This window comes from Nycticebus coucang, chromosome 9 (assembly GCF_027406575.1).
Source record: "Nycticebus coucang isolate mNycCou1 chromosome 9, mNycCou1.pri, whole genome shotgun sequence".
Taxonomy (NCBI): Eukaryota; Metazoa; Chordata; class Mammalia; order Primates; family Lorisidae; genus Nycticebus; species Nycticebus coucang.
This window is the reverse complement of record NC_069788.1, coordinates 108,774,472-108,802,443: the sequence shown is the minus strand read 5'-3', so window position 1 is coordinate 108,802,443 and position 27,972 is coordinate 108,774,472.

Genomic DNA, 27,972 nt, shown 5'->3' with positions numbered 1-27,972 from the left:
CTAAAAAAAATGGATACTGTATAGCTCCTAACTTTTAAACCAGGCCACCTAGTTTCAAATCCCAGCTTTGCCACCTACCAGCTGTGCAGCCTTTGATGAGTCATTTAATCTCTTTTGGTCTCAGTTTCTTCACCTACAGGGATCGTGACATCTACCTATGAACCCACAATTCTGGCAATATGGTAGATTTGAAGACTTAAAGTCCCTCTTGTTACAAAATGTTAAATGTCATCTAGACAATCTTCTAAATATATAAGTGAACTTGCAAGAAAGCAAGGGAAACCCATAGAAGTTACAAATGAAGAAGAAAAAAAGACAAAACCAGATACTAGACCAGTTTCTGAACCATTTCTGGTTCAGAACCATGAACCATTTCTGCGCTCTGCATCCTACCCCAGCCCCGCCTAAGGACCAGAAATAAACCCTGGTGCCAAGGTGAGGTGGGCAGTTGGAACTAAGACCCTATAAATTCATGACCTGCAATAGATACAACCTGAGTGAAACTGAGATAAGGAGAGAAAAAGTTCACCTGCTGGTACAGGTTGATGGCAAGGAAGCTCATTGGGATTTTTGTTTCTTTTTCTGCAATATTTATCTAGACCAGTGATTCTCAAGAGACATTTGGCAACATCCAGAGACTTTTCAGTTCCCACAACTGCAGGGAGGGGTGCTACTGGCATCTAGTGGGTAGAAGCCAGGGATGCTGCTTAACAGCCTATCATGCACAAGACAGCTCCTCACAACAAAGTACTATCCAGCCCCGGATATTACTAAGGCCAAGCTGAGAAATCCTGACCCATACCAGGGTTCTGCACAGAAAAATGTTTTCTGGGAATTAATAACCATGATCCTTCACTCTCATAGGTTTGGAATTCAAATTTAGTTTAATCCCATGGCTTTGGAGCTCCAAACCAATAAATTAACAACAAAACAACAACAAAAATGATTCTGGGACAAGGTATACTCAAAGGCAAATGCAAGGAAGGGCACATCCTCTATCCAACTGATGTAAGATTGCCATGCACAAAGCCCAGCTGAAAATGAGCTCACAATCTAAAATTATAAAACATGGAGGAAATAATCCACAATGAGTGAAAGTTGGCAGATACAAGAGGCAATAAGCTCCAATCCACAAGAAAGTCAGATAAGACTGTAGGCACAACTTTATTAAGTATACTAACATCCACTCAAATGCCCTCATTCACAGGGTAAATTTTATGTCATCAATAAAGCTAATATTAAAATAAAAGACCATATGTCATGGAGACCATAATATACATATGTTTAATATTATTAAAGTCACATTATCTTCCTTATGAGCTTATTTTATAACTAGAGAAAATGTAAAAATGGTATTAAATAAGTACTTGATAAGAAGTACTTACTATGATTACCCCAGTGCTTATTAATTTATCCTTATTTCCTAAGCTTCTTATCATCTACCAAAATGTACCTGTGCTGTGTCCCATTCCATTAGAGCAGTGATTCTCAACCTTCCTAATGCCACAACCCTTTAATACAGTTCCTCATGTTGTGGTGACTCCCAACCATAAAACTATTTTTGTTGCTACTTCCATCACAACCTGAGGAACTGTATTAAAGGGTCGCGACATTAGGAAGGTTGAGAACCACTGCATTAGAGCCTTCATATTTCCTCAACTCGAGGATGTCATCAATTGTAACATACAGCATCAATCTAATAGAAGTTTTTTAAATCAGATTAATGCAAGGGTACAAACTAAATTATTAAGTTATAATATTTGTCATAGTTGTGTCCCCTAACCAGGAGGTGTGCCACATACCCTTATATCGTGCTCATTAGGTGAGAGCACACCAGTCCTCCCTCCTCTTTCCCTGTCCCTCCTCCCGTAACTTAAATTAAATTGAGTTTTTCTCGTGTGTGGGTGTGTATTAGTTAATCAACTGGCTTCATATTAGCATTGAGTACATTGAATACTTGCTTTTCCATTCTTATGATACTTTACTAAGAAGAATGATTTCAACTCCATCCACATGAACACAAAAGATGAAAAGTCTCCATCTTTTTAGGGCTTAATAGTATTCCATATACATATACCACAGTTTATTTTTTATTAAATCATAGCTGTGTACATTAATGCAGTCATGGGGTACAATATGCTGATTTTATAAACAATTTGAAATATTTTCATCAAACTGGTTAACATAGTCTTCAGGGTATTTTCTTAGTTTATGAATCCATTCATGGATTGATGGGCACTTGGGTTGTCTCCACATCTTGGCAATTGTAAATTGGGCTAGAATAAACAATCTAATGCAAATGTCCTTATGATAAAATGTTTTATTTTTCCTTCTAGGTAGATACCTAGTAATGGGATTGTGGGATCAAATGGAACGTCTATTTTGATTTGGGAAAGGGTCTTTGTCTTCCTGCACAGTTCTTTGTGATTTAGGGCTTGGCCTACCCAAGTAGAGCATGTTCCCAGGTTTAGCAAACTCACCCCTCAGGGAGCTGGGAAGGGAACTGAAGGGAGGAGGCTGGAAGGGCTAAGCAAGTGGCAAAGCCAGCTGTCAACCTGTGGTAGTTCTTTGGTGCAATGTGTCAGAACAGTGACTTCTCGGGGGAGCGAACTGCACCGCAACCCACGATCAGTGCCCGCCTGGATCTCCAGAAGAGCTGCACCGCGACCTGCGATTGGCACCCGCCCAGACCCCAGTAAGAGCTGTGCCACAAGCCGCGACCCACAACCCGCGCCCACTGGGCCTCTACACGCCCTGGCCAGGAACTCTGGGAGCCGTGCAACCCCACGTCCTCCCTCCTGTACTCTCCCTGCCTCCACACCCGCCTCTCATATGGCCAGGGACTCTGGTAGCCGTGTGCCCTCCAGAGCCCTCCCTGCCTCTGCGTGGAGCCCTTTTCCTGGCCAGGGACTACTGGAGCCTTGAGCCCTCTGTGCCAAAGTCACTGGGTGCCAGGCACTCCCAGAACCATTCACACCACCTCCCACCCTGTTGCTGGATCCTGGTGTGTCACACTCCTGAGCTGCTCCCACAACCAGAAATCCCTGGCTGGGGAAGCCCCAGAGGAGCAATACAGGGTCACTCCCTACAAAGATCCAGCAACAATAGAGTGCAACCCTGAGGATGACCAGAGGCAAAGGTGAAAAACAATCATGAGGCAAAATCAACAGAAAAACTCTGGTAATATGAATAATCAGAGTAGATCAACTCCCCCAAGGAACAATGGGGCAGACACAGCACAAGATCCCATGCACAAATAGCTGAGATGTCAGAAATCGAATTCAGAATCTGGATAGCAAATAAGATTGTATTAGAATTCCAAGCAGTAACCCAAAAGATATCTCAAGAATTTAACAAATTCAAAGACCAAATGACCAAAAATTTTGACACATTGAGACAAAAAGTTGCAGTCCTCAAAGACCTGAGAAACACAGTAGAATCCCTCAGTAACAGAATGGAACAAGCAGAAGAAAGGATTTCTGACATTGAAGACAAAGCTTTCAAATGCTCCCAAACTCTCAAAAAGGAAGAGAAATGGAGGGCAAAAACAGATCACTCTCTCAGAGGGCTCTGGGATAATTCAAAGAAAACTAATATTCATTTTATAGGGATCCCCGAAAGCGATGAAGTGGCTTCACAAGGCACAGAGTCTCTTCTCAATGAGATTATGAAGGACAACTTTCCAGAAATGCCAAGAGATTCTGAAATTCAGATAGCAGACAGTTTCAGAACTCCAGCAGGACTCAACCCAAATAAGACATCCCCCAGACACATCATAATCAATTTCACTAAAGTTAATATGAAGGAGAAAATTCTGAAAGCTGCCAGACGAAAGGAAACCATTACCTACAAGGGGAAGAATATCAGAATAACTGCAGATCTCTCTGCTGAAACCTTTCAAGCTAGAAGAGGATGGTCATCAACTTTTAATCTCCTAAAACAAAATAACTTTCAACCCAGGATCCTGTACCCAGCTAAACTGAGTTTCATTTATGATGGAGGAATTAAATACTTTAATGACATTCACATGTTGAAGAAATTTGCCATAACTACACCAGCTCTCCAGGATATTCTCACACCTATCCCCCATAAAGACCAGCATACTCCTCCACCACAAAAGTAAACCCACCCAGAAAATCTTGATCAAATTCCAACTTCCACAGTCACAAAAGGATTAAAAATGTCCACTGGACTCTCGAAAGACTTATCAATATTCTCAATTAATGTGGATGATTTAAATTGTCCTCTAAAGAGGCACAGGTTGGCTGACTGGATACAAAAACTCAAGCCAGATATCTGCTGCATACAAGAATCTCACCTTACATTAAAAGACAAATATAGACTCAAGGTGAAGGGATGGTCATCTATACTCCAGGCAAATGGAAAGCAGAAAAAAGCAGGCATTGCAATCCTATTTGCAGATGCAATAGGCTTTAAAACAACCAAAATAAGGAAGGATAAGGATGGACACTTCATATTTGTTAAAGGTAATACTCAATATGATGAGATTTCAATTATTAATATTTATGCACCCAACCAGAACACAACTCAATTTATAGGAGAAACTCTAACAGACATGAGCAACTTGATTTCCTCCAGTTCCACAGTAGTTGGAGATTTTAACACCCCTTTAGCAGTGCTAGATAGATCCTCCAAAAAGAAGCTAACCAAAGAAATTTTAGATTTAAACTTAACCATTCAACATCTGGACTTAACAGACATCTACAGAAGATTTCATCCCAACAAAACTGAATACACATTCTTCTCATCAGCCCATGGAACATACTCCAAAATCGACCACATCCTAGGCCACAAATCTAACCTCAGCAAATTTTAAAAAAATAGAAATTATTCCTTGCATCTTCTCAGACCATCATGGAATAAAAGTTAAACTCAATAACAACAGGAACCTGCATACCCATACAAAAACATGGAAGCTAAATAACCTTATGCTGAAGGATAGATGCTTAATCTCGTTATAGACAAGATTAAGAAGGAAATCACCAAATTTTTGGAACAAAAAAAAATGAAGACACAATCTATCAAAACCTCTGGGATACTGCAAAGGCAGTCCTAAGAGGGAAATTTATAGCACTGCACGCCTTCCTCAAGAAAACGGAAAGAGAGGAAGTCAATAACTTAATGGGACATCTCAAGCAACTGGAGAAGGAAGAACATTCCAACTCCAAACCCAGCAGAAGAAAAGAAATAACAAAAATCAGAGCAGAATTAAATGAAATTGAAAACAAAAGAATTATACAACAGATCAATAAATCCAAAAGTTGGTTTTTTGAAAAGATCAATAAAATAGATAAACCTTTGGCCAACCTAACCAGGAAAAAAAGAGTAAAATCTCTAATTTCATCAATAAGAGATGGTAATGATGAAATAATAACAGACCCCTCAGAAATTCAAAAAATCCTTAACAAATATTGCAAGAAACTTTACTCTCAGAAATATGAAAATCTGAAAGAAAGCGACCAACACTTGGAAGTATTCCACCTACCAAGATTTAGCCAGAATGAAGTGGAAATGTTGAATAGGCCTATATCAAGTTCTGAAATAGCATCAACAAAATCTCCCTAAAAAGAAAAGCCCAGGACCAGATGGCTTTATGTCAGAATTCTACCAAACCTTTAAAGAAGAACTATACCTATATTACTAAACCTCTTCCAAAATATAGAAAAAGAAGGAATACTACCCAACACATTCTATGAAGCAAACATCACCTTGATCCCTAAACCAGGAAAGATCCAACGAGAAAAGAAAATTATAGACCAATATCACTAATGAATATTGATGCAAAAATACTCAGTAAGATCCTAACACACAGAATCCAACAACACATCAAAAAATTATACACCACGATCAAGTGGGATTTATCCAAGGGTCTCAAGACTGGTTCAATATACGTAAATCTATAAATGTAATTCAGCACATAAACAAACTAAAAAATAAAGACCATATGATTCTCTCAATTGATGCAGAAAAAGCTTTTGATAATATCCAGCATCTCTTCATGATCAGAACACTTAAGAAAATTGGTATAGAAGGGACATTTCTTAAACTGATAGAGGCCATCTACAGCAAACCCACAGCCAATATCGTATTGAATGGAGTTAAATTGAAATCATTTCCACTTAGATCAGGAACCAGGCAAGGTTGTCCATTGTCTCCATTGCTCTTTAACATTGTAATGGAAGGAGGGTGGAGCAAGATGGCAGCCGAGTAACAGCTTCCTTGCATCTGGGCACCGTGAGTCTGGGGATATAGGACTCCAGGCATCTCTGGCTGGTGGGATCTGCCTATCATCACCCCTGAGAGGATACAGGGAGTCAGCGAGAGACTTCTGGACCCCAAGAGGAGGACTAAAACAGTGGAAAACCGGCAAGTGGTCGCGTGTGTTCAATCCGCCTAAACCTGCCCGCAACTGTAAGTTCAGTAGCAGCGAGACTGCAAACCAGAAAGGCCTTACCTCTGAACTGTTTTGGTGTCTTTGGACTTGGCACTCAGCTGAACTGCCTTGGGGAGAGCCTGAGCGGGAGTGCGGAGAACTTTGGCCTTTGTCTAGGGCCCCAGTCTGAGCCGCTGAGCCAGACGGAGCTAATAGAGTTTGGCTCTGGGTCACAGGCAGACATTGTGAGCGAACTGCCCTGGCAAGCTCCGCCCTCAGGGTCGCAGAGCTGGAATTGGGTGGGAGCTGGTAACCCAGCGACCAAGTAGCCTAAGGGCGGGGTTTGAGCCGCCTTGCAGCCCTAACCCTCGGGGGCAGAGGGAGACCAGTTTTGACACACAGGGTAAGTGGATAGCCACTTCAGCAGTGATTCCAGCAACAAGCACTTCCCTGAGAAAGCTTCTGCTCAGTAAGTGAACAAGTTCAAAGTGCCTTTTAAGTGGGCTGAAGAGAGATTTAGGGTGTCTACCTGCTGGGGTTCGAGAAACTAGCAGCCTCCAGTCGTATCAGAACTGTGATTAACATCTCATACCCCAGAAGACCACGTGTTGCCCAGACAATATTCAATTCCATATACATACTGCTTTGTTTTTGGTTGCGTGTGTGGTTTTTTTTGTTTGTTTGTTTGGTTTTTTTTTTTTGGTTTGGTTGTTTTTTTTGTTTATTTTGACGTTCTAGATTGTTGTTTTGTTTTTTAAGTTCAACCTTTTCCATACAGATCCTTTTTCTTTCTCAATTTTTCTAGTTTAATTATAATTTCCCATTGCTGCCTATTTCAATAATCAGAACTTCATTTTTGTTAGTGTTTCTACCACTATTATTTGGTTTTTCCAGCCAATTTTATCCCGTAAGGTTTTCTGTTTGATTGTTTTGGTTTGATTTATAGCATTTTTGTCTTTCCTCTCTACTTGGTGGAGGTGGGGTACTGTGTCTGATCAGGTTAGCAAAGAGCTGCTGACCTCAAGGGAACCACCCCACTTGGCACCCCCAGAAGGTGTTTTTTTTTTTTTTAAGGTTGTATCAAAGTACCCTACTGTGCACCTATATTGCTCTGTCTCCCTCTTTCTGTGCCTCTCTTCTTTTTGTCAATATTCCTTTCACCCAACCACTCTCCTTTCTCTATTGTTCTTTTTTTTCATTTTTTTTTTTTTCTTATCACTCGGTCCTCATTTCTTTCATCGCTTTTTTGCTCTTAAACCTTCTCACCCTTCTGGTCCGGTAACCCTTAGTCCACAGGCACAAGAACTTAAAGAGCAAGAGGAATTGAAAGGAAAATTAGGGCAAGTAAACAGATAAAAGAAATCACCCATGAGGAAGAATCAGCAGAAAACTCCAGGCAACATGAAGAACCAGTCCAGAACTACCCCGCCAAGGGACCATGAGGTAGCTACTGCAGAGGATTCCACCTATACAGAAATGTTAGGAATGACAGAAAGGGAATTTAGAATACACATGTTGAAAACAATGAAGGAAATGATGGAAACAATGAAGGAAACTGTTAATAAAGTGGAAAATAACCAAAAGGAAATTCAAAAACAGAATCAAATAAGAGATGAATGATATGAAGAGTATAAAAAGGATATAGCAGAGCTGAAGGAAATGAAACAGTCAATCAGGGAACTTAAAGATGCAATGGAAAGTATCAGCAACAGGTTAGACCATGCAGAAGAAAGAATTTCAGAGGTAGAAGACAAAGTTTTTGAGATAACTCAGATAGTAAAAGAGGCAGAAAAGAAGAGAGAGAAAGCAGAACGTTCACTGTCAGAATTATGGGACTTTATGAAGCGTTCCAACATACGAGTTATAGAAATTCCAGAAGGGGAAGAAGAATGCCCCGGAGGAATGGAAGCCATACCAGAGAATATTATAAAAGAAAATTTCCCAAATATCACCAAAGATTCTGACACACTGCTTTCAGAGGGCTATCGGACCCCAGGTCGCCTCAACTCTAACCGAGCTTCTCCAAGACACATTGTGATGAACCTGTCCAAAGTCAAGACCAAAGAAAAGATTCTGCAAGCTGCCAGGAGTAAGCGCCAGTTGACCTACAGGGGCAAATCCATCAGATTGACCGCAGACTTCTCTAATGAAACTTTCCAAGCAAGAAGAAAATGGTCATCTACCTTTAATCTACTTAAACAGAACAATTTTCAGCCCAGAATTCTGTACCCTGCTAAGCTAAGCTTCAAAATTGACGGAGAAATCAAATCATTTACGGATATACAAACATTGAGGAAATTCGCCACAACAAGACCAGCTCTACAGGAAATACTTCAACCTGTTCTGCACACTGACCACCACAATGGATCAGCAGCAAAGTAAGAACTCAGAAATTAAAGGACAGAACCTAACCTCCACACTGATGCAAAAGATAAAACTAAGCAATGGACTCTCACAAAATAAGACGAATAGAATACTACCACACTTGTCAATTATCTCAATAAATGTTAATGGCTTGAATTCCCCACTGAAGAGACATAGATTGGTTGACTGGATTAAAAAACACAAGCCATCCATTTGCTGTCTGCAAGAAACACACCTGGCTTCAAAAGACAAATTAAAGCTCTGAGTCAAGGGTTGGAAGACAATTTTCCAGGCAAATGGAATTCAGAAGAAAAGAGGAGTTGCAATCTTATTTTCAGACACATGTGGATTTAAAGCAACTAAAGTCAAAAAAGACAAAGATGGTCACTTTATATTGGTCAAGGGAAAAATACAACAAGAAGACATTTCAATTCTAAATATTTATGCACCCAATTTAAATGCTCCCAGATTCTTGAAGCAGACCTTACTCAGTCTGAGCAACATGATATCTGATAATACCATCATAACAGGGGACTTTAACACTCCTCTTACAGAGCTGGACAGATCCTCTAAACAGAAATTAAACAAGGATATAAGAGACTTAAATGAGACTCTAGAACAACTGTGCTTGATAGACGCATATAGAACACTTCACCCCAAAGATAAAGAATATACATTCTTCTCATCACCCCATGGAACATTCTCCAAAATTGATCATATCCTGGGACACAAAACAAATATCAACAGAATCAAAAGAATTGAAATTTTACCTTGTATCTTCTCAGACCATAAGGCACTAAAGGTGGAACTCAACTCTAACAAAAATGCTCGACCCCACCCAAAGGCATGGAAACTAAACAATCTTCTGTTGAATAACAGATGGGTGCAGGAAGAAATAAAACAGGAAATCATTAACTTCCTTGAGCATAACAACAATGAAGACACAAGCTACCAAAACCTGTGGGATACTGCAAAAGCAGTTTTGAGAGGAAAATTCATCGCTTTAGATGCCTACATTCGAAAAACTGAAAGAGAGCACATCAACAATCTCACAAGAGATCTTATGGAATTGGAAAAAGAAGAACAATCTAAGCCTAAACTCAGTAGAAGAAAAGAAATATCCAAAATCAAATCAGAGATCAATGAAATTGAAAACAAAAGAATCATTCAGAAAATTAATGAAACAAGGAGTTGGTTTTTTGAAAAAATAAATAAAATAGATAAACCATTGGCCAGACTAACGAGGAATAGAAAAGTAAAATCTCTAGTAACCTCAATCAGAAATGATAAAGGGGAAATAACAACTGATCCCACAGAGATACAAGAGATCATCTCTGAATACTACCAGAAACTCTATGCCCAGAAATTTGACAATGTGAAAGAAATGGATCAATATTTGGAATCACACCCTCTCCCTAGACTCAGCCAGGAAGAAATAGAGCTCCTGAACAGACCAATTTCAAGCACTGAGATCAAAGAAACAATAAAAAATCTTCCAACCAAAAAATGCCCTGGGCCAGATGGCTTCACTCCAGAATTCTATCAAACCTTCAAGGAAGAGCTTATTCCTGTACTGCAGAAATTATTCCAGAAAATTGAGGAAGAAGGAATCTTCCCCAACACATTCTATGAAGCAAACATCACCCTGATACCAAAACCAGGAAAAGACCCAAACAAAAAGGAGAATTTCAGACCAATCTCACTCATGAACATAGACGCAAAAATTCTCAACAAAATCCTAGCCAATAGATTACAGCTTATCATCAAAAAAGTCATTCATCATGATCAAGTAGGCTTCATCCCAGGGATGCAAGGCTGGTTTAACATACGCAAGTCTATAAACGTTATCCACCATATTAACAGAGGCAAAAATAAAGATCACATGATCCTCTCAATAGATGCAGAAAAAGCATTTGATAAAATCCAGCATCCTTTTCTAATTAGAACTCTGAAGAGTATAGGCATAGGTGGCACATTTCTAAAACTGATTGAAGCTATCTATGACAAACCCACAGCCAATATTTTACTGAATGGAGTAAAACTGAAAGCTTTTCCTCTTAGAACTGGAACCAGACAAGGTTGTCCTCTGTCACCTTTACTATTCAACATAGTGCTGGAAGTTCTAGCCAATACAATTAGGCAAGACAAGGAAATAAAGGGAATCCAAATGGGAGCAGAGGAGGTCAAACTCTCCCTCTTTGCTGACGACATGATCTTATACTTAGAGAACCCCAAAGACTCAACCACAAGACTCCTAGAAGTCATCAAAAAATACAGTAATGTTTCAGGATATAAAATCAATGTCCACAAGTCAGTAGCCTTTGTGTACACCAATAACAGTCAAGATGAGAAGCTAATTAAGGACACACCTCCCTTCACCATAGTCTCAAAGAAAATCAAATACCTAGGAATATACCTAACGAAGGAGGTGAAGGACCTGTATAAAGAAAACTATGAAATCCTCAGAAAGGAAATATCAGAGGATATTAACAAATGGAAGAACATACCATGCTCATGGATGGGAAGAATCAACATTGTTAAAATGTCTATACTTCCCAAAGCAATCTACCTATTCAATGCCATTCCTATCAAAATACCAACATCATACTTTCAAGATTTAGAAAAAATGATTCTGCGTTTTGTATGGAACTGGAAAAAACCCCGTATAGCTAAGGCAGTTCTCTGTAATAAAAATAAAGCTGGGGGCATCAGCATACCAGATTTTAGTCTGTACTACAAAGCCATAGTGCTTAAGACAGCATGGTACTGGCACAAAAACAGAGACATAGACACTTGGAATCGAATGGAAAACCAAGAAATGAAACTAACATCTTACAACCACCTAATCTTTGATAAACCAAACAAGAACATACCTTGGGGGAAAGACTCCCTATTCAATAAATGGTGTTGGGAGAACTGGATGTCTACATGTAAAAGACTGAAACTGGACCCACACCTTTCCCCACTCACAAAAATTGATTCAAGATGGATAAAGGACTTAAACTTAAGGCATGAAACAATAAAAACCCTCCAAGAAAGCATAGGAAAAACACTGGAAGATATTGGCCTGGGGAAAGACTTCATGAAGAAGACTGCCAGGGCAATTGCAACAACAACAAAAATAAACAAATGGGACTTCATTAAACTGAAAAGCTTCTGTACAGCTAAGGAGACAATAACCAAAGCAAAGAGACAACCTACACAATGGGAAAGGATATTTGCATATTTTCAATCAGACAAAAGCTTGATAACTAGGATCTATAGAGAACTCAAATTAATCCACATGAAAAAAGCCAACAATCCCTTATATCAATGGGCAAGAGACATGAATAGAACTTTCTCTAAAGACGACAGACGAATGGCTAACAAACACATGAAAAAATGTTCATCATCCCTATATATTAGAGAAATGCAAATCAAAACAACCCTGAGATATCATCTAACCCCAGTGAGAATGGCCCACATCACAAAATCTCAAAACTGCAGATGCTGGCGTGGATGTGGAGAGAAGGGAACACTTTTACACTGCTGGTGGGACTGCAAACTAGTACAACCTTTCTGGAAGGAAGTATGGAGAATCCTCAAAGCACTCAAGCTAGACCTCCCATTTGATCCTGCAATCCCATTACTGGGCATCTACCCAGAAGGAAAGAAATCCTTTTATCATAAGGACACTTGTACTAGACTGTTTATTGCAGCTCAATTTACAGTCGCCAAAATGTGGAAACAGCCTAAATGCCCACCAACCCAGGAATGGATTAACAAGCTGTGGTATATGTATACCATGGAATACTATTCAGCCATTAAAAAAAATGGAGACTTTACATCCTTCATATTAACCTGGATGGAAGTGGAAGACATGGAGAAGCATGAATCCTATGTACTCAATTTTGATATGAGGACAATTAATGACAATTATGGTTATGGGGGGGGAAACAGAAAGAGGGATGGAGGGAGGGGGGTGGGGCCTTGGTGTGTGTCACACTTTATGGGGGCAAGACATGATTGCAAGAGGGACTTTACCTAACAATTGCAATCAGTGTAACCTGGCTTATTGTACCCTCAATGAATCCCCAACAATAAAAAAAAAAAAAAAACATTGTAATGGAAGTTTTAGCCATTGCAATTAGGGAATAAAAGGCGATCAAGGGTATCCACATAGGCTAGGAAAAGATCAAACTTTCACTCTTTGCAGATGACATGATCGTATATCTGGAAAACACTAGGGATTCTACTACAAAACTTTTACACGTGATCAAGGAATACAGCAATGTCTCAGGTTACAAAATCGACACCCGTAAATTTGTAGCCTTTATATATAACAACAATAGCCAAGCCCAAAAAACAGTCAAGGACTCTATTCCTTTCACAGTAATGCCAAAGAAGATGAAATATTTGGGAGTTTATCTAACAAAGGACGTGAAAGATCTCTATAAAGAGAACTACGAAACTTTAAGAAAAGAAATAGCTGAAGATGTTAACAAATGGAAAAACATACCATGCTCATGGCTGGGAAGAATCGACATTGTTAAAATGTCTACACTACCCAAAGCAATATATAATTTTAATGCAATTCCTATTAAAGCTCTATTGTCATATTTTAAAGATCTTGAAAAAATAATACTTCATTTGATATGGAATCAGAAAAAACCTCTAATAGCCAAAACATTACTCAGAAATAAAAACAAAGCAGGAGGAATCACGCTACCAGACCTGAGACTGTACTATAAATTGATAGTGATCAAAACAGCATGGTACTGGCACAAAAACAGAGAAGTAGATGTCTGGAACAGAATAGAGAACCAAGAGATGAATCCAGCTACTAACCATTATTTGATCTTTGACAAGCCAATTAAAAACATTCAGTGGGGAAAAGATTCCAAATGGTGCTGGGTGAAGTGGCTGGCGATCTGTAAAAGACTGAAACTGGACCCACACCTTTCACAATTAACTAAGATAGACTCTCACTGGATAAAAGATTTATTTATTTTTTTATGTTTTTTTTTATTAAATCATAACTGTATACAATGATATGATTATGGGGCATCATACACTCACTTCATAAACCATTTGACACATTTTTATCACAGTGGTTAACATAGCCTTTCCAGCGTTATCTCAGTTACTGTGCCAAAACATTTACATTCTACATTTACCAAGTTTCGCAAATACCCCTGTAATATGCACCACAGGTGTGATCCCACCGATTCCCCTCCCTCTACCCACCCCCCCCTTTCCCACTTCCCCCTATTGTTAAGTTGTAGCTGGGTTATAGCTTTCATGTGAGAGCCCCAAATTAGTTTCATAGTAGGGCTGTGTACATTGGGTATTTTTTCTTCCATTCTTGGGATACTTTACTAAGAATGGATAAAAGATTTAAACTTAAGACATGAAACTATAAAAATACTTGAAGAAAGTGCAGGGAAAACTTTTGAAGGAATTGGCCTGGGTCAATATTTTTTTTTCTTTTTTTTTTATTGTTGGGGATTCATTGAGGGTACAATAAGCCAGGTTACACTGATTGCAATTGTTAGGTAAAGTCCCTCTTGCAATCATGTCTTGCCCCCATAAAGTGTGACACACACCAAGGCCCCACCCCCCTCCCTCCTTCCCTCTTTCTGCTTCCCCCCCATAACCATAATTGTCATTAATTGTCCTCATATCAAGATTGAGTACATAGGATTCATGCTTCTCCATTTTTGTGATGCTTTACTAAGAATAATGTCTTCCACTTCCATCCAGGTTAATACGAAGGATGTAAAGTCTCCATTTTTTTTAATGGCTGAATAGTATTCCATGGTATACATATACCACAGCTTGTTAATCCATTCCTGGGTCGGTGGGCATTTAGGCTGTTTCCACATTTTGGCGATTGTAAATTGAGCTGCAATAAACAGTCTAGTACAAGTGTCCTTATGATAAAAGGATTTCTTTCCTTCTGGGTAGATGCCCAGTAATGGGATTGCAGGATCAAATGGGAGGTCTAGCTTGAGTGCTTTGAGGTTTCTCCATACTTCCTTCCATAAAGGTTATACTAGTTTGCAGTCCCACCAGCAGTGTAAAAGTGTTCCCTTCTCGCCACATCCATGCCAGCATCTGCAGTTTTGAGATTTTGTGATGTGGGCCATTCTCACTGGGGTTAGATGATATCTCAGGGTTGTTTTGATTTGCATTTCTCTAATATATAGAGATGATGAACATTTTTTCATGTGTTTGTTAGCCATTCGTCTGTCATCTTTAGAGAAAGTTCTATTCATGTCTCTTGCCCATTGATATATGGGATTGTTGGCTTTTTTCATGTGGATTAATTTGAGTTCTCTATAGATCCTAGTTATCAAGCTTTTGTCTGATTGAAAATATGCAAATATCCTTTCCCATTGTGTAGGTTGTCTCTTTGCTTTGGTTATTGTCTCCTTAGATGTACAGAAGCTTTTCAGTTTAATGAAGTCCCATTTGTTTATTTTTGTTGTTGTTGCAGTTGCCATGGCAGTCTTCTTCATGAAGTCTTTCCCCAGGCCAATATCTTCCAGTGTTTTTCCTATGCTTTCTTGGAGGATTTTTATTGTTTCATGCCTTAAATTTAAGTCCTTTATCCATCTTGAATCAATTTTTGTGAGTGGGGAAAGGTGTGGGTCCAGTTTCAGTCTTTTACATGTAGACATCCAGTTCTCCCAACACCATTTATTGAATAGGGAGTCTTTCCCCCAAGGTATGTTCTTGTTTGGTTTATCAAAGATTAGGTGGTTGTAAAACGTTAGTTTCATTTCCTGGTTTTCAATTCGATTCCAAGTGTCTATGTCTCTGTTTTTGTGCCAGTACCATGCTGTCTTAAGCACTATGGCTTTGTAGTACAGACTAAAATCTGGTATGCTGATGCCCCCAGCTTTATTTTTGTTACAGAGAATTGCCTTAGCTATACGGGGTTTTTTCCGGGTCCATACAAAATGCAGAATCATTTTTTCCAAATCTTGAAAGTACGATGTTGGTATTTTGATAGGAATGGCATTGAATAGGTAGATTGCTTTGGGAAGTATAGACATTTTAACAATGTTGATTCTTCCCATCCATGAGCATGGTATGTTCTTCCATTTGTTAATATCCTCTGCTATTTCCTTTCTGAGGATTTCATAGTTTTCTTTATACAGGTCCTTCACCTCCTTCGTTAGGTATATTCCTAGGTATTTCATTTTCTTTGAAACTATGGTGAAGGGAGTTGTGTCCTTAATTAGCTTCTCATCTTGACTGTTATTGGTGTACACAAAGGCTACTGACTTGTGGACATTGATTTTATATCCTGAAACATTACTGTATTTTTTGATGACTTCTAGGAGTCTTGTGGTTGAGTCTTTGGGGTTCTCTAAGTATAAGATCATGTCGTCAGCAAAGAGGGAGAGTTTGACCTCCTCTGCTCCCATTTGGATTCCCTTTATTTCCTTGTCTTGCCTAATTGTATTGGCTAGAACTTCCAGCACTACGTTGAATAGTAAAGGTGACAGAGGACAACCTTGTCTGGTTCCAGTTCTAAGAGAAAAAGCTTTCAGTTTTACTCCATTCAGTAAAATATTGGCTGTGGGTTTGTCATAGATAGCTTCAATCAGTTTTAGAAATGTGCCACCTATGCCTATACTCTTCAGTGTTCTGATTAGAAAAGGATGCTGGATTTTATCAAATGCTTTTTCTGCATCTATTGAGAGGATCATGTGATCTTTATTTTTGCCTCTGTTAATATGGTGGATAACGTTTATAGACTTGCGTATGTTAAACCAGCCTTGCATCCCTGGGATGAAGCCTACTTGATCATGATGAATGACTTTTTTGATGATAAGCTGTAATCTATTGGCTAGGATTTTGTTGAGAATTTTTGCGTCTATGTTCATGAGTGAGATTGGTCTGAAATTCTCCTTTTTGTTTGGGTCTTTTCCTGGTTTTGGTATCAGGGTGATGTTTGCTTCATAGAATGTGTTGGGAAAGATTCCTTCTTCCTCAGTTTTTTGGAATAATTTCTGCAGTACAGGAATAAGCTCTTCCTTGAAGGTTTGATAGAATTCTGGAGTGAAGCCATCTGGCCCAGGGCATTTTTTGGTTGGAAGATTTTTTATTGTTTCTTTGATCTCAGTGCTTGAAATTGGTCTGTTCAGGAGCTCTATTTCTTCCTGGCTGAGTCTAGGGAGAGGGTGTGATTCCAAATATTGATCTACTTCTTTCACATTGTCAAATTTCTGGGCATAGAGTTTCTGGTAGTATTCAGAGATGATCTCTTGTATCTCTGTGGGATCAGTTGTTATTTCCCCTTTATCATTTCTGATTGAGGTTACTAGAGATTTTACTTTTCTATTCCTCGTTAGTCTGGCCAATGGTTTATCTATTTTATTTATTTTTTCAAAAAACCAACTCCTTGTTTCATTAATTTTCTGAATGATTCTTTTGTTTTCAATTTCATTGATCTCTGATTTGATTTTGGATATTTCTTTTCTTCTACTGAGTTTAGGCTTAGATTGTTCTTCTTTTTCCAATTCCATAAGATCTCTTGTGAGATTGTTGATGTGCTCTCTTTCTGTTTTTTGAATGTAGGCATCTAAAGCGATGAATTTTCCTCTCAAAACTGCTTTTGCAGTATCCCAGAAGTTTTGGTAGCTTGTGTCTTCATTGTTGTTATGCTCAAGGAAGTTAATGATTTCCTGTTTTATTTCTTCCTGCACCCATCTGTTATTCAACAGAAGATTGTTTAATTTTCATGCCTTTGGGTGGGGTCGAGCATTTTTGTTAGAGTTGAGTTCCACCTTTAGTGCCTTATGGTCTGAGAGGACACAAGGTAAAATTTCAATTCTTTTGATTCTGTTGATATCTGTTTTGTGTCCCAGGATATGATCAATTTTGGAGAATGTTCCATGGGGTGATGAGAAGAATGTATATTCTTTATCTTTGGGATGGAGTGTTCTATATGCGTCTATCAAGCACAGTTGTTCTAGGGTCTCATTTAAATCTCTTATATCCTTGTTTAATTTCTGTTTAGAGGATCTGTCCAGCTCTGTAAGAGGAGTGTTAAGGTCCCCTGTTATTATGGTATTATCAGATATCATATTGCTCAGACTGAGTAAGGTCTGCTTCAAGAATCTGGGAGCATTTAAATTGGGTGCATAAATATTTAGAATTGAAATGTCTTCTTGTTGTATTTTTCCCTTGACCAATATAAAGTGACCATCTTTGTCTTTTTTGACTTTAGTTGCTTTAAATCCACATGTGTCTGAAAATAAGATTGCAACTCCTCTTTTCTTCTGAATTCCATTTGCCTGAAAAATTGTCTTCCAACCCTTGACTCAGAGCTTTAATTTGTCTTTTGAAGCCAGGTGTGTTTCTTGCAGACAGCAAATGGATGGCTTGTGTTTTTTAATCCAGTCAACCAATCTATGTCTCTTCAGTGGGGAATTCAAGCCATTAACATTTATTGAGATAATTGATAAGCGTGGTAGTATTCTATTCATCTTATTTTGTGAGAGTCCATTGCTTAGTTTTATCTTTTGCATCAGTGTGGAGGTTAGGTTCTGTCTTTTAATTTCTGAGTTCTTACTTTGCTGCTGATCCATTGTGGTGGTCAGTGTGCAGAACAGGTTGAAGTGTTTCCTGTAGGGCTGGTCTTGTTGTGGCAAATTTCCTCAATGTTTGTATATCCATAAATGACTTGATTTCTCCATCAATTTTGAAGCTTAGCGTAGCAGGGTACAGAATTCTGGGCTGGAAATTGTTCTGTTTAAGTAGATTAAAGGTAGATGACCATTGTCTTCTTGCTTGGAAAGTTTCATTAGAGAAGTCTGCGGTCACTCTGATGGATTTGCCCCTGTAGGTCAACTGGCGCTTACTCCTGGCAGCTTGCAGAATCTTTTCTTTTGTCTTGACTTTGGACAGGTTCATCACAATGTGTCTTGGAGAAGCTCGGTTAGAGTTGAGGCGACCTGGGGTCCGATAGCCCTCTGAAAGCAGTGTGTCAGAATCTTTGGTGATATTTGGGAAATTTTCTTTTATAATATTCTCTGGTATGGCTTCCATTCCTCTGGGGCATTCTTCTTCCCCTTCTGGAATTCCTATAACTCGTATGTTGGAACGCTTCATAAAGTCCCATAATTCTGACAGTGAACGTTCTGCTTTCTCTCTCTTCTTTTCTGCTTCTTTTACTATCTGAGTTATCTCAAAAACTTTGTTTTCTACCTCTGAAATTCTTTCTTCTGCATGGTCTAACCTGTTGCTGATACTTTCCATTACATCTTTAAGTTCCCTAATTGACTGTTTCATTTCCTTCAGCTCTCCTATATCCTTTTTATATTCTTCATATCATTCATCTCTTATTTGATTCTGTTTTTGAATTTCCTTTTGGTTATTTTCCACTTTATTAGCAGTTTCCTTCATTGTTTCCATCATTTCTTTCATTGTTTTCAACATGTGTATTCTAAATTCCCTTTCTGTCATTCCTAACATTTCTTTATAGATGGAATCCTCTGCAGTAGCTACCTCATGGTCCCTTGTTGGCGTTGTTCTGGACTTGTTCTTCATGTTGCCTGGAGTTTTCTGCTGATTCTTCCTCGTGAGTGATTTCTTTTATCTGTTTCCTTCCCCTAATTTTCCTTTCACTTCCTCTTGCCCTTTAAGTTCTCGTGCCTGTGGTCTAAGGGTTACAGGACCAGAAGGGTGAGAAGGTTGAAGAGCAAAAAAGGGATGAAAGAAAGGAGGACCGAGTGTTAAGAAAAAAAAAAGAAAAATAGAGGAGAGGGAGTGGATAAAAGGAATATTGACAAAAATAAGAGAGGCACAGAAAGAGGGAGACAGAGCAATATAGGTGTACAGTAGGGTACTTTGATACAACCTTAAAAACCTTAAAAACTGGGCACTGGGGGTGCCCAGTTGGGTGGTTCCCTTGAGGTCAGCAGCTCTTTGCTAACCTGATCGGACACAGTACCCCACCTCCACCAAGTAGAGAGGAAAGACAAAAATGCTATAAATCAAACCAAAACAAGCAAACAGAAAACTTTATGGGATAAAATTGGGTGGAAAACCAAATAATAGCGGTAGAAACACTAACAAAAATGAAGTTCTAGTTATTGAAATAGGCAACAATGGGAAATTATAATTAAACTAGAAAAATTGAGAAAGAAAAAGGATCTGTATGGAAAAGGTTGAACTTAAAAAACAAAACAACAATCTAGAACGTCAAAATAAACAAAAAAAACAACCAAACCAAAAAAAAAAAAAAAAACACAACCAAAAACAAAGCAGTATGTATATGTTATTGAATATTGTCTGGGCAACACGTGGTCTTCTGGGGTATGAGATGTTAATCACAGTTCTGATATGACTGGAGGCTGCTAGTTTCTCAAACCCCACCAGGTAGACACCCTAAATCTCTCTTCAGTCCACTTAAAAGGCACTTTGAGCTTGTTCACTTGCTGAGCAGAAGCTTTCTCAGGGAAGTGCTTGTCACTGGAATCACTGCTGAAGTGGCTATCCACTTACCCTGTGTGCCAAAACTGGTCTCCCTCTGCCCCCGAGGGTTAGGGCTGCAAAGCAGCTCAGACCCCGCCCTTAGGCTACTTGGTCGCTGGGTTACCAGCTCCCACCCAATTCTAGCTCTGCAACCCTGAGGGCGGAGCTTGCCGGGGCAGATCGCTCACAATGGCTGCCTGTGACCCAGAGCCAAACACTATTAGCTCCGTCTGGCTCAGCGGCTCAGACTGGGGCCCTAGACAAAGGCCAGAGTTCTCCGCACTCCCGCTCAGGCTCTCCCCAAGGCAGTTCAGCTGAGTGCCAAGTCCAAAGACACCAAAACAGTTCACAGGTAAGGCCTTTCTGGTTTGCAGTCTCGCTGCTGCTGAACTTACAGTTGCGGGCGGGTTTAGACGGATTGAACACACGCGACCACTTGCAGGTTTTCCACTGTTTTAGTCCTCCTCTTGGGGTCCAGAAGTCTCTCGCTGACTCCCTATATCCTCTCAGGGGTGATGATAGGCAGATCCCACCAGCCAGAGATGCCTGAAGTCCTATCTCCCCAGACTCATGGTGCCCAGATGCAAGGAAGCTGTTACTCGGCTGCCATATTCTTCTCATCCTCAATTTGCAGATTTCTGTACTCCCAGTTACTCTGGAGGTGAGGATGGAGGATCACTTGAGCTCAGGAGTTGGAGGTCAGCCTGAGAGCCGGGTAGAGGGCAGGGGTCGGCCTGTGCAGAGACCCCGCCGCTGGCAAGTCTCCTGGGTCAATATTTTATGAGGAGGACTCCCAAGGCAATTGAAGCAGTATCAAAAATACATTACTGGGACCTGATCAAACTAAAAAGCTTCTGCACAGCCAAGGACATAATAAGTAAAGCAAGCAGACAGCCTTCAGAATGGGAGAAAATATTTGCAGTTTATACCTCTGATAAAGGTCTAATAACCAGAATCCACAGATAATTCAAACGTATTAGCAAGAAAAGAACAAATGATTTCAGGGTGGGCAAAGGACTTGAAGAGAAACTTCTCCAAAGAAGACAGATGCACAATCTACAGACACATGAAAAAAAGCTCATCATCCTTATTCATCAGAAAAATGCAAATCAAAACTACTTTGAGATATCACCTAACCCCAGTAAGAGTAGCCCACATAACAAAATCCCAAAACCAGAGATGTTGGCGTGGATGTGGAGAAAAGGGCACACTTCTACACTGCTGGTGGGAATGCAAACTAATATGTTCCTTCTGGAAGAATGTTTGGAGAATACTTAGAGATCTAAAAATAGACCTGCCATTCAATCCTATAATTCCTTTACTAGATATATACACAGAAGACCAAAAATCACAATGTAACAAAGACATCTGTACCAGAATGTTTTTTGCAGCCCAATTCATAATTGCTAAGTCACGGAAGAAGCCCAAGTGCCCATCGACCCACGAATGGACTAGCAAATTGTGGTACATGTATACCATGGAATATCATGCAGCCTTAAAGAAAGATGGAGACTTTACCTCTTTCATGTTTACATGGATGGAGCTGGAACATATTCTTCTTAGCAAAGTATCTCAAGAATGGAAGAAAAGGTATCCAATGTACTCAGCCCTACTATGAAGCTAATTTATAGCTTTCATATGAAGGCTATAACTCAACTATAGCACAAGAATATGGGGAAAGGGCCCAGGGAGGGGAAGGGGGTAATATAGGGGGGAAGTTAGCGTGGATGGAGGGTAACGGGTGGGGCCACACCTACAGTGCATCTTAGAATGGATACAGGTGAAACCTACTAAATGCAGAATGCAAATGTCTACATACAATAACTAAGAAAATGCCATGAAGTCTACGTTGAACAGTTTGATGAAAATATTTCAGATTGTATATGAAACCAGCACATTGTACCCCTTGATTGCACTAATATACACAGCTATGATTTAGCAATAAAAAAATAAATAAATAAAAAAGAAAGTCTATTTTGAATTCTTTGAGGAGCCTCCATATTTCTTTCCAAAGAGGCTATATTAGTTTTCAATCCCACCAACAGTGTAAAAGTGATCCCTTCTCTTCACATCCATGGCAGCACCTGCCGCTTTGGGACTTTGTGATGTGGACTCTTCTGACTGGGGTTAGGTGATACTTCAGGGTGGTTTTCATTTCCATTTCTCTGATGATTAGGGACAATAAGCATTTTAATAGACGTCTCTAATAAATGCAATCTATCAAATGTACTTATTATATTCTAAGTTGCACTCTGCATTTTGGAATTTTTTTTTTTTGAGACAGTCTCACTTTGTCACCCTCAGTAGAGTGCTATGGCATCACAGCTCACAGCAACCTCAAGCTCTTGAGCTCAAGTGATTCTCTTGCCTCAGCCTCCCAAATAGCTGGGACTATAGGTGTCCACCATAATGCACGGCTATTTTTAGAGGTGGGGTCTTGCTCTGGCTCAGGCTGGTCTCGAACAATCTCACTCTGTTGCCCAGGCTGGAGTATAGAGATACAATCACAGCTCATTGCAACCTCCAACTCTGGGGCTCAAGCAATCATCCTGCCTCAGCCTCTCAAACAGCAAGGACTCCAGGTTCATGCCATGACACTTAGCTAATTTTTTTATTTTTTGTTAAGACAGGGTCTCATTATGTTGCCCAGGCTGGTCTTGAACTTTCAGTCTCAAGCAATCCTCTGCCTCAGCCTCCCAAAGGATTACAGACATGAGCCACCTTGTCCAGCTATAATTTTGGAAATATTAAAATTAGAAAAATATATTTAATTTATAGTACCTGATAAAATTATTTGTGGTAATGTGATAATGGATAAGCAGCCAACTTAATGTTTTATGACTCTAAATCCTGGATCGTGCAAGGTTGGCACTCCTGTCCAGGCTGGCGGCCAGAGCCGGCAATGCTAGAGACTAGAGCGTGAGACTAGAACCCCAGCCTGTCCGTTTGTCCCCGAGGACGAGGACTGCAGCGGGAAGCCCCACGGGCCTACAGTAGGGACAGAGGGGTGACACACAGGCTCAACAAGGGGGAATTGTTTTCTTAGCCCATCGGCATTACCTGGCTGAGGGCTGCATCTTCTTTTCAAGGAAGGAATACTACTCAGGTGTTTGGTGCCATCAGCCTACATGGGGCTTCTTTTCTCTCCTGGCTCCTTAGTTCCCTACCTATCAAATGGAAATGAAGAGATATGAATCTATATTTCTTTTTTTTTTTAAAGGAAGGCAGACCTTTTAAAAATTATTTCAGATTAATATAAGGGTACAAACGATTAGTTTACATTGTTTGCATTTGTTCGGTAAAGTCCAAGGTGTAACTGAGCCCTTAGCTGAGCAGCTGTACCATATACCCTGACGTTAGACCCGTCAGGTGAGAGCACACCGATCTCTTCCCTCCTCCCCTCCCTCCAACTTGACTGCGGTTGTGTTTTTCTCTCGTGTGGGTGTGTAGTTTTTCATCTACTGGCTTCATATTAGTATGGAGTACATTGGATACTTCCTTTTCCATTCTTATGATATTTTAGTTAGGAGGATGTTCTCTGCATCAATGGGCTACAATAAGTAAAGGCTTATTTGGCTCAGAGCGTGGCAGGATGGAGTTTTCTTTCTTTTTCACCCCCTTGGTCCCTCCCCAGGAGTGTGAAGCAGGTTCACTTATCACCAACTCCAGGGCTTGGAGGATAGCAAAAAACTTCACTATGCCAACACCAGGAATCGGAGTCTGAGGCTTCCGCACCCGGGTTGCTGTGTTCCCAGTCCTGAGTCCAGTGAATGCACTCACATTCAGTTGCATGAAGTGGGTTTAGTCTCTTAATAGGTAGGCTGCAAGAGACAACAGAAGGCCAGACCCACTGTGAGCCCATCCTCAAGGCTCGAGAAAGCTGCCTGGGATGATGGAGCCTTGGCTGCACTTCCTGCTCATGCACCCACCTGAGAGACCCCCAAAGGCAGCCCTCCCAGGGTTGTATACTCCAGGGGCCATATGACCTGCTGGGCTGAAGGGCATCCTGCTCGTGGGGCGGGGAGGAACAAAGCCTGGGCTGTGTCACGCAGTCCCTCCCTATGTGTTCCTGTCACATTCTACAGTCATTCTTGATAACTACAAGCAAGAAAGTAGAATGAACTTGGTTGATCTGGGGCCACCCAGAGAACTGCCCTGCAATGACAGGGGATCAAAGTCTTCAGGAGAGAGCACTGCAGCTAAGACGGAGCCCAGTCTTTATTTCCATGATACCCTATCAGCCCAGGATTACAAGACCGGGACCTAGGGAGGGCAGAGGAGGAAAAGGGAAGGGGGAGGGAGGCCCAGAGAGAGGAGAGGGAATGGCAGGGGACCATCCATGGCTGATTTCGTCCACACTGAAGGATCACCTAATGATGGTGACTTAGTGGGATTTAACGAAGCTCAGAGCACTATTACAGAAGTGAGCGTGAAGTTCAACCTCCCTCAGCCATGAGGATGAAGCAGGAGAGCCTGGGCATTGGGACAAGGGCTTTATACACACACCAGTGTTTCTCAGACTTCAACTTCACAGGAATCACATGGGGAGTTTGTTAAAATGCAAATTCTGATTTGGCAAGTCTGGGGTGACACCTGAGACTCTACATTTCTAACAAGCCCCTACCAAAGGCCAAGGCTGCCAGTCTAAGGACCACACTTTAGTAGTGATGGCATAGGAGATAAATGAATAAAATTCATTTATTCAATCCATCGGTCATTCAACAACTACTTATTGAGCACTTACTATGCACCAGACAATGTTCCAAGCGCTAAAGATACTGAATAGAGAAAACAAGCAGAACATAGAGCCCTCATGCTAAATGAATATATAATGGATGGATTCGTTGTGCAACCTACGTTGCATTAAATCACCATTAAGTTGGCTGCTTATCCATTATTTTCTCAATGCAAACATTAAGTTGGCTGCTTATCCATTATTTTCTCAATAATGAAAATGCAACAAAACAAAATTTCTCCTATTCCTCCTATAGCAATTTATGTTGTAAATCCAAACCCCAATATCTGTTCATTGAAGAAGAGAACAGGAAGGGCTAGAAGGAAAGAGGCATCCTGGGCTGCTGACAAGCGGTGTGACCTTGGACATGTTCCTTGACCTCTCTGGCCTTCAGATTCTTCATCTATTAAAGGAGAAATCTATTCCAACTTTACATGATCATCACGAGGATTAAATTGAGCAATGCACAGAAACCACCTGGTCCAAACACACGGCACATAGTAGGCATTTGATAGATGGCAGCTGTTGCCATTTTGCTATTACTTACCAAAGAGTGAGAGCGGCTTACCGCAGCGGCTTAGGCCTGTGTCACCAGGTCTCCCGCATCCCACGCTGGAGCTCTCCACCCCATCACCCTCCCCTCACGGAGCCACAAGGCTACCCTGATGAGCTGTGCAGCTTACTGTGAAATACGTTGCATTTTCTCCCCAGCTGCCTCCTGATTGCAGTATTTACTTTTAATCTCCTGTGCCTCAATGCCCGATAAAAACTTTGTCACATTAGATGGTGACAGATGGGGAAGAGAAGGGGGAGCCCCGCGTGGGAGCGTCCAGGACGCTCAACAATCCTTCACCACACCAATTACGTCCTTCAGTGCTCCCCGGCACGGGGCACCCGTGTTAGCGCAGGGGAAAATGGAAAAGCATAAATAAAGACAAAACCAGGCTCGGCAAGGCTTTAATCTGCAGAATAACATTTCTCATTTGTGTGAAATATTACTAGATTCTCTCCCGATGCTGTGGGGCACACTTGGGTGCACACGCACACCCTGGAGGGAGGCTGGGGTTCCCAGGCCCTGCTGGGTGCAGCTGACTGTGTGCAGTGCCTTGGAGCTGGTCAACGCATTCCTTGTCCCTAACTGGGCTGTCAGGGATGATTTCTTCTTTATGTTTGCAAGGTATGAAAGGGGAACTGGGGGGAGGGGAAGTAAACTTACAAAAAGAGGAATGTAAATGGTTAAGGAATTATTGGGTGTGTGGGAGGCAGAGGAGGGGAGGCTGGGTGGTCAGAAATTGGTCTTGCTTTTGCAATAATAGAATAAGGATTTCGTAACAACATATGTGATTGGTGCTTAAACTTTCCATTTCTTTTTTTTACGGGCTTTATCTCCTTGATCCTCAACAACTCTGTGAAGCAAGTAAAACACACCCTCACGTGTGTGAAGAGCTTTTCCATTTTCAAAATATGTCTATTATCAGGCTTTCTCTGTGCAGGTGTAGCATGAGCAATAGCTTCCCGGGGTTGCCATAACAAAACGGGACAAATAGCAAAGTATCTCAAGAATGGAAGAAAAAGTATCCAGTGTACTCAGCCCTACTATGAAACTAATTTATAGCTTTCATATGAAAGCGATAACCCTATTACAGAACAAGAATATGGGGAAAGGGTTAAGGGAGGGGAGGGGATGGGGAGGGGAAAGGCTGGGTGGAGGGAGAGTAATTGGTGGGACCACACCTACGGTGCATCTTACAAGGGTACAGGTGAAACTTACTAAATGCAGAATATAAATGTCTGAACACAATAACAAAGAAAATGCCATGAAGGCTATGTTAACCAGTTTGATGAAGATATTTCAAATTGTATATAAAACCAGCACATTGTACCCCATGATTGCATTAATGTACACAGCTATGATTTAATAATAATAATAATAAACCAAAGAACAAAAAACAAACAAAAAAACGCAATGAACTAGGTGGCTTAAAAACAATAGAGATGTATTCTCTTGTGGATCTGGAGGTCAGGAGTCCAAAATCAAGGTGTCAGCAGTGCAAGGCTCCCTCCAGAGGCTGAGGGGCCTGCAGATGGGGGGCCCACAGACAGGGGACCTGCAGATGGGAGGCCTGCAGACGGGGGGCCTGCAGATGGGGGGCCTGCAGATGGGGGGCCTATTGATGGGGGGCCTACAAATGGGGGACCTGCAGATGGGGGGGCCTACAGATGGGGGGCCTGCAGATGGGGGGCCTGCATTAGTACTCAACGGCTGCTGAGGCAAATCACCACAACTTTAGTGGCTTAAAACAACAGATTTATTACCATGTATCCCTGTAAGTTAGAAATCTAGCGGCGCCTGTGGCTCAGCGGGTAGGGCGCCGGTCCCATATGCCGGAGGTGGCGGGTTCAAACCCAGCCCCGGCCAAAAAAAAAAAAAAAAAAAAAAAAAAAAAAAAGAAATCTAACATAGGTTTCGTTGGACTAGACATAAGGTCCCAGAAGCTCTGGGGGAAAATCCACCTCTTTGTCCTTTCAGTTCTGGGCCCCCTTGGCTTTTGGTCCTTTTTTTCCACCTCCAAAGCCAGCAATGGTGGGGCTAGTTCTTCTCCTGACTCATCATTCTGACATCCTCTGCCTCCCTCTTCTACATTCAAGAACGCTGTGATTGCACTGGACCCACCCAGACATCCCAAGTTAATCTTCCTATTTTAAGGTCAGCTGATAAGCATCTCTAATTCTGTCTGCAACCCTAGTACCCCTTTGCCATGTAACATAATATATTCCCAAACTCAGGGGATTAGGACATGGGCATCTTTGGGCACTATTACCTTGCTTGCCACAGGATCTCAACATCCCTTCCCAGCCAGAGACTCAGTGGCGCTGTAATTGATTGCATCCTTGGGTTTTTTCAAACAGGGCAGACTCAGGCACAACTAGGCATATCCCTCTTCAGAAGCCCCCAAGAGTGTGTGTGATTGTTTGCTTCCAAACCAGGAGGCAGGTCACACGGTAA